Raw genomic sequence first — 10,894 nt, 5'->3', positions numbered from 1 at the left:
AAAAAAAAAAAAAAAAAAAAAAAAAAAAAAAGAATGTCATTCTGGCCGGGTGGCACAGGCCTTTATCCTTCTGTGTACCTTTCCGTGGGTTTCTGTTTGGCATTGTATTACACGTAATTCACTGCAGTCTCCTGGTAGCCATCATTTTATCAGTTTGGATGTACTATACACAATATTACTATATTTTTATTTATCTTTCCTATTTAAAATACAGTTTTTTAAATACTTCCAGCTATAGTAACATTTAAAAAACACATTAGATCATGCTGTAATTTTTCTTCCAACAGTCAAGTATACTTCAGAAAACTCCAGAAGAGAAAATTGAGTCTGCCCATATTTTTACTTTTTTTTTTCTTTCCTTCTTGATGGTCCACGATCCTTTCTGTCACTTCCTTTCTGTTGTGAATCTTCCCGGCAGCTGTTCTCCCAGTGAATGTGCACCCTGTGTATGTTAACACCAGGCCCGTGTGGCAGTCAGACGACAAACCCACTCCGAACTGGTTCTGTCCACGGCGTGGGTCTTGATGATCAAACTCAGCTGTCAGGCATGACGCCACGCCCTTTCACCTATTGTGCTAATATGCTGCTCCTCTGTAGTCATGAAACAACCAAAACAACAAACAACCCCAAACCTACAGCATTTTCTTTATATTTATTTATTTTTACATGTATGAGTAATTTGCCTTACTGGTGACAGAACTCGCGTCTTCTGCAAGAACAATATGTGTTTTTAATCACTGAGCGTCTTTTTAGGCCCCAGGAGCCACTTTCCTCTTGGTTTTCCTTTGACTGGGGATGTGCTAATCTCTCTCTCATTCTGGCTTCTATTTTCACTAGGCAGAGGGTAGTGGTTGACAGAGCTCAAGCTTCCATGGCTGCTGCTGCTGCTGCTGCAGAGTAAGCTGTCATCCAGTTGCTTTCCCCATGGGGGAAGTGTCATTTTCTCCGGACCTTTTGGAGACTGGTTTGCTTTTCCGGGGTTTAATTGTGGTGTATCCTGGCACGGGGTTTCCCACTCCGTCCTGTTGGAGTTCGCTCTGATTTATGGGTCTTGTTCAGTTTGGAGGCTCTGGCCATCACTTTCCTGGCAGCTTTTCAGCTCCTCAGCTCTCCCTTGCTCTTGGGAACTCTGGCGACGTAGATTTAGACCCTTTGCCATAGTCCCCCAAGCCTCCGAGGCTCTGCCATCCCCCACCTCCCCATTTTACTTTCTCCATTATTTAGAGGTGGCTATTCTGGTTATTTCATCTCCAAGTCACAAATTCTTTTCTTCCTTCTTCCTTCTTTTCCTTCTCTCTTTCTCTCTCTCTCTCTCTCTCTCTCTCTCTCTCTCTCTCTCTCTCTCTCTTGGGAGCTGTATTGTTATCAGACATCCTTCTTTTCCTTTTCATCTGTTTCTTCACTGAGGCTTTGTCTCCTGGCTGGAGTCGGGCATGCTTACAATTGCTTACTGAAAGGTTTTATCATGGCAGCTTTAGCATCTGTGCTGAGTCGTTAGCAACTGGATCATCTCAATACCAGCACCCGCCAATTTTCTCTCCTTCCCCCTGCCCCCAATTTGGTTTAATATTTTTTCTGATTCTTTGTATGACAAGTGACTTATTTAAACCTGAGCTTTTTCATATGATAAGAGGCTCCCTTACTTACGTACTTTACAGGGTTTTCGCTGACACAGTTTCTACAGGGGCACTGTCACTCCCAGGATGAGATAGAAGTCTGGCTCTCTGCTCAGCTTCCATTGACAGCCAGAGAGAATTCCTTATCTCTGCTGGCCGGGGTGAGGGTTGACCTCCCTTACCACACTGGTGAGGTTTAGTTAACACCGACTCCTGGTATAAGTCCTGACTGCCTGCTAGGTCTCATCTGACACCACCCGGCAAAGGAGAGGAGTAGTGCTTGGTTATTTGGGCTTGGAGAAGGAGGTAGCCAAGCTTTGCCGAGGTCTCCATTGACACCAGCCGTGAGTAGCTTGTTACTAAGTTGCTCTCTTAATGCCTTTCTTGGAAGTACTTCTAGTGAGTGTGTTGGGATAACTTAGAACAGCCGACTGAGACCAGGAATTGAAGTTTAATCTCTGAGTAGGGGTGGCACTCTAGCCACCTCCCCACCTCCCTTTTTTGGTTTAGGACTGAAGAAGAACAGATATTAAGTTTGGTTTCTGACTTGCTAGGCCACTCCTTTGCTGATCGGTTGCTTTGAGAAGGCTTTTCATGGAGTGCCCATTCTTGTATCTGGCAGTTTCAGCACCTGTTAGTGGTTCTGGGTTGCTATCTTCGGTTCAACCCGTTTGAGTATATCAAACAGCACTGGGGACCTTGCCACCATGCCTGCCATCCCTGAGTCCCACTGCTCCAAACCAGTATTCCTTCTGATCCCACCTTTCAGAGCCTGCTTGAGCTTGTGTCATACACAGGAAGGAAAGAGAGAAGTCTGTGAATTCCATTGTCCCCGGAAGTTTCCCCGTGCCTTTTTTCCCCTGTTCTTTTAAGGGTAGAAACACTCATTTACATGTGCCTTAAATCACAGGCTTTGGAACAGGATGCGGAACATTACCATGGGGCTTTTCTTCCTGTTAGAAACCAGGGAGCCCGGAACCTGGAAGCATCATCCACAGCTGTGTGCCCCAAATCACCCAGCAGAGCAGGAGCGGAACTGGAATGCACTGCCTGTGTGATTCTGCAGCTGGTACACTCTCTTCGGCTCTAACCTGAGGTGCCTACGCTCAAATACTAGAAGAGTGGACACATGGGATCGGACCAGGCTAGCCTCTTGTAGATTCAGATGACTGGGCTGTCTAGTTAGAGAGCAGGAACTGTCCATCAGAGGTGCTGTCCAGCAGGGTCACCAAAGGTCTGGCCTCTGGACCATCTGTCTGCTAGGTTAGGATTGCAGGTTCCCCCAGCCTGCCCTTGAAGGTGGGTATTGGAGGAAAGGGGTGAGGTTTGTGCTCTTTCAAGCTTTGTTATGGAGGGAGAGGGGGAGAGATTCATGATGGCCTGGCCCTCTTCAAAGTGCAACAGACTCTGTGATTCCCTTGAAGCAACAGCCCCTGTTGCCCAGTATGAGAGACCACCAAGACGCTCCATCGTTTTCTGGGAATATTGGCTCGGTGAGGAAGCCAAGGCAGTTTTAGTTTACGGGAATATGCCTGAGCAGTAGGGTCATGGAGCTTCCTCTAGGGGAAGCAAGATGGGAACAGGCTAGTTAGAAGCAGCAGACAGCAGAAGACGAATGCGATTAATGTTTGCGATTTGTTAGCAGAGATTCTGGAACCTTTCCAGCCCTCCCCAGCAAATGGCCCAAACTGCCCCCTTAATAGCATTAAGTGAAATTACAAATCAGAGAGGCTGGCTGATCGATCTCCTTGGGGCTTCTCTGAGGCTCTGAATTGGGGGTAGGGCTGATCCACAAAGGGAGCTGCTACCACTTCTCTGACAGCAGCTGCAGCACCATCCACTCTATTGGGTCAGTTTTCTCTCCCCTGCTAGGGAGGAACAGTGCCCAAACAAGCATCTTTGGCTCCTAGTCAAAGCTGTCCCTCACCAGCTCCCCACTCCACAGCACTGATGCCCACCCTCAAAAGGAAGCCAGGCCAAGAGAACTTCCCAGAGAGTTCAGACATCCCCATGGCTGCAAGTCTGAGGTTGGAGAGATGTCCTGAGAAGAAAGACCATGTGGAATTTGCCGGGTGGCGGGGGGTAGGGGGTGGGGGGGGGGGGAATGACAACTTCTTTTCTCAGCCCTCCATGGCCAGGTTCTGCTAAGTTCTTAGAGCTTCCCAGGAGAGGCTCTGCAGCCTCAGGCCATTTGTTCAGGTTCTCCACTGCCATGATAATCTGTCTCTTCTCTCCCCAGCACAAGATTCATGACCTTATCACCCATATCCTACCCTCCTTTCTAGTGAGACACTCTGAACATGAATAGGGCACAGTTCTCCAGAGAAACCAAACCGATAGTAAGCACAGGTGTCTCCATCTGCCCAGGAGAATCTTCTCTCTACTTCATCAAACAGGAAATCAATTCCGGTGATTACCCTATTTCCTCAATTTTAATATCCCACTGATTATGAGACGCTCCCTGGATTCAATAGCCGCCTCCCCCACCTAAAAGTGAAACTTCACAATAAATATGCACATCTATTTTAAGACCCATGCCTATTTCAGAAATGTTAAGATGTGTGCTGGGAAGGGGGGAAAGCTGCATATTATAATTAAGAGAAAATGGTAATTGAGAGATAGTTGAGCCGATTGCCTGATTGAATTCATCAGTAAATGCAGTCGGCATGCATCATTGGTCTGCACCATGGAGAAAAAGGCTTTTTAGTGAGGGAGTTGTGTGTGTTGGTGAGCATCCTGGTCAATCCTCTAGATGCTAGAGTTTCTTCTGCCCATAGTGTAGACTGGGGGCCACAGTCACACCTGGCACCTCATTCCAAATACTGACAGGCAGAAAGTGACAGACAACTCCTCTCTCTCTCTCTTCATCAGATCCTCCCTGTCACTGCCCAAGGGTTCAGATCTCCTATGGTGTCACCAGCACGAGAGCCTCCTACTTCTGAACTTTGTTCTGGAACACCCTTGCTTAGTTTGTAAATACCAGCGGCAAGGCACCATGAAACAGAAGAAATTGAGGCAGGATGATCCAGAAATGCAGGATGACATTTGTCACCAGATGTATAGACAGAATCATGGTCCTAAGTGGCAGCAAGATTAGTTGGACCCCCACGAGTTGTGCCAGAAGAAGGTGAGTATATACTGTTTAGGAAGAAGTGAGCTCATTCTAAGCTGTAATGTACCTAGTTTGTGTTAATCTATCATCAGGCATATTCCTGGCATCAGGGTCTAGTTGAAAAGCCAGAAACCACTGGTTGTAGTTTGCAGTGAAACTTCAGGAGAAACAAACTAGAGGGATACAGATGCATCATGGTAGTTACAACTCAAGATGGCTGCAGTCACCTCAAGCTGAATCCTTATAGACTTTTGCCAGAAGCGCTGGGAATTCTCCTCCAGCCCACCGTCTGGCTGAAGCATCAGCGTGAGCCTTACCGCTGCCCCATCCCCCTCTCTCCCAACTCTCTACAGAGCAGTCTGTAGTCAGACATCTGGTGCTACAGCTCCAGGTCCAGCTCCTTCAGGCCCCAGCCTATGCGGATGTAGTCTTCCTAACCTCGGATTCCTGTCTGTTCCTATCAATCCGTTGTTCTGAAAAGGAAGTAAGGTGTCTATTAGACAAGTACTAGATCATGTGAGGGGACGAGAGCTGGTGACGAGCCAACAGAACGTCAAGAATGCATAAGGTACGAGGTGGAGGCTGGTGGGAACATTTTGTAAAGAAATGAAAAACTTCGATTTTGATTCCTGCTGGGAAAGGAGAAAAAAACTGAGCAAACACCAAGAGGGATGGAGCCTTTGCAGGTGGTGGACAACCCCGTGAAAAAGTAGAGTACCTCTCACCTTTCACCTTTCATCTTTCACCTTTCCCCTCACCCCTTACTACAGTCCATTTTCTCTACATTTCTAAGTTTTCTGTTTTTCTCTATCTTTCATGCAGTGGCTCTCTGCCTAGGGGTTAGGAGACAACCCCTGCCTATAGGTGTTTGGAAATGTGTGCTTGTCATAAAGACGAGGCTCTGGTGCCATTGAATGGATGGGGCTGAGGATGCCAAGAATAACTGAAGCTTTGGGGATAGTTTTGCCCAAGAAAGAATGGCCTCTTCCAAATGCTAGTGCCAGGCAGAGAATCAGCCTGGCATGCCATTTGTCTGTTAGCATACTCCTGTCCTGGACTGTAGCAGGACCTGTCCCTGCCATTGGCATGCCTTTGTTCTTGGGCAGGGGCATGACCTCTTCCCACCATGGGCATGCCTTTGCCCAGGGTTGTGGCAGGACCTGTCCCCACCATGGGCACGCCTCTGTGCTGCTGGGCTGCCTTCCCTGGCCATCACCCCATCACACATTTGGAATTTTCCATTACCAGTGGAACTTTCTTACCAAGCTAAGGGAGACAGATGGGAAATTATCAAAGAAAGCACAAAGCATAAAAACAGAAGAGCAGCGACAGATTTCTGAGTCTCGGTTCACTCAAAGCTATTCATTCTATCACACAGACACTTTTTTTTTTTAACTCACAATTTTCCTAATTGAAGTGATACAGTAGACAAAGTCTCACTTGTCTTCCCATTCCAAGAGCACCTCAGGGTCATCCTGGCCCTGATGCTGGCCCGGCAGACTGCTGAGACTGGCCAAAGGCCAGTTCTGGGCCTCCCTTGGCATGTAACTTAGAAAGAACATGGGCTCAAATTCCTCGGTACCCCAAGCTTAGGTGGCCTCTGGCCTTTGATCTTTCATGTTGCCTTCATACAGTAGGTGAGCAAGGTGTGGTCCTCTCTGTGGAAATGCTGTCGTTGCAAAAGGGAGGACTCACGGACTCATGAATTCATGCAGGAAAAATTCATTGTTTATTCTAAGTCTAAAACAAGGACTGAGTCTCTGCTTGTTGGTGACCCAGGGGCCTAGGCTTCTTTGACCTGGTGGCCCCTCTCTCATTAGTTTCTAGGCAACTATGGCTGTCTGCATCCAGTGCGCAGGAGGGTACCTGATTATGGTCTCCATGGGCCAGGCCTTGCATGCTACATCTCTGATTCTGATGAAAGGCATGAGATTTCATGGTGTTCTCTAGCTATCAGAGGCTGGGAAATGCGTGCTGACTTATGTGTGAGAACATGAAGAGCTGGCTTCATCTTCAGCATATGTCCTTATCTTCCCGAATCCAGATTTCTCCAAGTTCTTCTCTCTTTCATTATTGGCAGTCTAAAACAGTTTTCTGGTTAGCAATTAAGTGGCTGGTTTCTCAAAATGCTAGACATTGAATTATCACGTGACCCAGTAGGTCTATCCCAACGAGTTTATCCAGATCTAAAAGCAGAGACAAACTGATACCTGGTCCCACAGGTACAAGTAGCCCAAAGGAGAGAACAACCAAAAGTCCATTAATGGAATCAGTATAGACAGACAGCAGAGTATTAATTACGCATAGAAAGCAATGAAGTGTTGACACTTACTAAAGCATAGAACCTTCAAAGGACTATGCTAAATGAAAGAAGCCAAGCATAAAGGATGCATACCGCATAGACCTTCCACACAAAATATCCAGAGTAGAAAATCCATACATAGAGAAGACCAACAGTTTCCCAAGGCCAGGGAGGAGCTGTTTATTGGGCCCGGGTGTGTTTGTGTATGTGTGTGTGTGCACATGCACGTGCGAGTGCTTACTTTTGAGGGTAATGACAGCTATCAATACTGCCATGTATAGAGACCAGTGAACTGTTCACTTGAGAATGGTTGACGCTAGTTGTGTGAATCGTAGAACATTAAAACTTGGGGCTAATCTTTTTTTTCCCGAGACAGGGTTTCTCTGTGTAGCCCTGCCTGTCCTAGAACAGCCCTGCCAGGCCTGTAGACCGGGCCTGCCTCTGCCTCTGAGTGCTCGGATTAAAGGCATGCACCACCACTGCCCAGCAAGGGGTTAATCATTCTTAAATGGCTGGATTTGTCTTTTGTGAAGACTTTCTTTGATCTATCCTCTTTGTTAACTGTTTCGGTCTGCACATCAAAGGGACCATTCTGGCCTAGACTATTAATGACACTGGGGGATTAACTGACCATTTCCCCCTTGGCCTCTGGACTCCCCCTTGGCGTTCAGTTTCTGCTAATAGAATATTCATGTCTAAGTCACAGAGTCTCTGTTGGAGAGTTCACTGCTGACCACTGACAGTAGACATCCTGCACGCATGTTGTTAGCTCCACCCATTTCCGTAGCTTCTCATCTTCTTTGCTGCCATGCCTGCCCTCCTTCCCTGCCATCTTGGATGCCAAGGAGGAGGGTAAGACCAACAGCATCCCCGGTTCTGATCCTTTCTGGCTACATGACTGTGGTCAAAGAGTCCTTTGAATAATGAAAACAAATCCACAGAGAAGTCATATTCTGCTCATGCTTCAAATTCAGCAGTGTCTGCACAATGTTGAGGAAGGGCTTCTCTGATTAGACTGCAAAGCCTCTGAGGGTAAGACCCATGCCCTAACACCTTTCCATTCTTAGCTCTTAACATGGTGCCTGGATTGTATATAGTAGCTGCTCAATAAAAATGGATTCAGTGGATGAACGACCCGCATGTAATAGGATACAATAAGAGAGACTGTTTTCTCATACGAATAAACAATCCAATCGAAGCCATTGTCTTGTAGAGAGAGCAGCTTTTACTTAAAATCAATGGATGTTCATTCCTGCAGACCAGCACAAAAGAGGCATTATTCAAGGTGGGCAAGGATTATACGCAGGCAGGCTCAAGGAAGAAAACAAGCTGTGTTAGAAACAGTAATATATAAAGCTGGGTTAGAAACAGTAATATATAAGAGCTTGGTAAGCAGGGAAGGAGCAGTGAGTGGGCAAAAAAGTGCTCCCAGCAGGGCAGGAACCTGCTGCAGGCAAAGGGAACCTCTAGGCAGTGTGCCTCAAAGGTGTGCCTTTGGGGCACACTGATGATGTAGGTGGCAGTGTCAGGCAAGCCCATCAGAGGGAAAGAGAGGATCCCAGGACTGTAGGAAGAGCAACTGGCGTAACGGGGCGTGCTGGGTGCCGTAGAAGACCACATGCAGCTGGGTGACAGGTGATGGCCTGAAACATCAGGCTCGCTCTGGGCAAGATTTCTAAAAAGAATGATGAGGTTAAGACTCTTTGGAGGGCAAACGGGAGTGAGTTTGGACTCTCAGCTTTGAAGGGATTCAGCCTTGGCCACTGACTTCCCTGGCAAGGAAGGAGTGGGAACCTAGGTGCTCCAGAACTCCCTAAGAAACAAGGCTCGCAAACCAGCTCACGAGATACGTGATCCGAATAGAGCTGTGGCATCTGAACTGACTCCTGAGGTTGGTGGGGCTGTGACGGAGGCCAGCGTGAGTGTACAGAGAGCGAGGTGCTATGCTAGCACAGGTTAACTCGGAAACTAGACTTTCTGCTAAACTGATAACCAGGCAGTACCTGCACATCCACAGGATTTCATGAATACACATTTTAAAGATTTTTCTTTCCCGGTAGCAATGTAGATTTATAGTCTGGATGGATAAGCTTATTAATTCTAATCATTGTCTTTAGAATACAAGTCTATGAAAGACTGAAAAGAGCTATGACCCAAGGTTCAAGAAGAAAGGGGAAGGGCTGGAAGGATGGCTCAGCCTTTAAGAGTATGTGTTGCCCTGTCCCTAGAGGCACTGCAGGTATTCCATGTGCAGCAGTAGGTGGCAGAGAGGAAAAAGGCTGTGTCTGATCTCAGCGTTCTGAACTGGGAACATCTGAGTGACTCGTAACCCAGGATGACCCCTTCCTGGTGCCACAGTGCATGAGCAGGGCAGAGCACTCCCAAGACCACTCCTGGGATGACCCCAGACACGCGGAAACCCCTGGGTGCAACTATGAGGAGCAAGTAAGTGGTGGAGAAAGAGAAGCAGAAGGATGTGGGCACAATGAAGAGAGGCAGAGCTGGGGACTCAAGGGTACTGAGGAACAGCCCGGTGTGAGTAGCCAATAATGCCACCTGGACCATGGTGGGGTCCTGGCCTGGGCTGTCACCTGGTGTCATGACTGGCAACAGCAGGGGTCTGTTACCACTAAAGGTCAAGTAGACGGGTCTGGCTGCTGCTCACCTAGGGTTGATGCCTGAGGGCTGTGCAGATCTGGTCTCACCGTTCACCCAGGTATCATGGAATTGCTGGTCCTGGAGAGAGCGGGGCTGCACATTGTGGGAGTTGTGGGTGAACTGGCACACCGGGAATTTATAAGTGTGGGAGAGCTGGCCCTACCACTCATCTCCCAAGAGGTGGCATGGGTGAGGGAGAGGTACCCCACTTCTCCCTCACCTCTCACCACCTGTAGCAGGTAGGAGCCCTAACTTTGGGGTCTGGAGAGCAGGGGAGCCGTCCCTGCCCTTCTCCAGCTGCAGCACTCAGGAGAGCAGGCTCTATCTGCACCTCATCTAGGGAATACAGTAGAGCTGACCCTGCTGGTGGGGCACAGGCAAGCAAGCTGGCCTGAGGGTGTGAGCATGGGATGGCTGGCCTTGCCACTTGTCTGCTGTTCAGTGACATGGGGAAGGGAGAGATGCCCCTATCCCACCCTTTGCCACCTATGGTAGGTGGGAGACCTGGCCCCAAGGTCATCAGAGTGGGAGAGTTGTGTCTGCCACTCCCCTACTGCGGCACTTGGGAGTGCCGGTATCTGGCACCTGACCTGGGCAGCACAGTAGAACTGGCCCTGGATGTGGGGAGTGTGGGAAAACTGGCCCCGCCTCTTGTCTGTTGTGTGTTGGCACAGGCTAGGGAGAGATCCCCGTCCCTTCTTGCTGGAGAGCTAGCCCTGATGGGACCATGAGAGCAGGAGAGATGGTCCTGCCCCTCATCTGTGGGCCCTGTACCTTGCCTGGGCAGCATGGTGTTGCTGGCTCTGGACATGAGGGTTGCAGGTGAGCTGGCCCTGAGGGAGTGAGCACAGGAGAGCCAGCCCTGCCTCACATCTACTGTATAGTGGCTCAGATGAGGGAGACACGCCCTCCTCCCCTCCGTCATCCTTCTCCACCTATGGCAGGTGGGAAAGCTGACCCCAGGGTCATGAGAGTGGGAGAACTGGTCATGTCCCTTACCAGTTGCAACACTGGGGAGAGCAGACTCTGCACCTTGCCTGGGCAGCAAGGTTAAGGTGGGCTGTCAGTGAGCCAGCCTCAAGGGTGTGAGAGCAGGAGAGCTGACAGACTGACCATCTCAGATATCTCTCAGGTCCAGATTCAGGGCTTTGGATTGACCTAGGCCAACACCACATCGTTGATGAACTGCTGGAGCACATGAAGGGG

The 10,894-nt window shown here is 48.7% G+C and overlaps 1 pseudogene; it reads left to right on the top strand.

Moving 5' to 3' along the window:
• Positions 1-9,247: 9,247 nt before the first annotated feature.
• Positions 9,248-9,368, top strand: LOC115032492 (annotated as a pseudogene).
• Positions 9,369-10,894: the final 1,526 nt, after the last annotated feature.

Source organism: Mus caroli, chromosome 1 (genome assembly GCF_900094665.2).
Source record: "Mus caroli chromosome 1, CAROLI_EIJ_v1.1, whole genome shotgun sequence".
Classification (NCBI taxonomy): domain Eukaryota; kingdom Metazoa; phylum Chordata; class Mammalia; order Rodentia; family Muridae; genus Mus; species Mus caroli.
The sequence above is the reverse complement of the archived record's forward strand: the minus strand, read 5'-3'. Positions and strand labels throughout refer to the sequence as shown.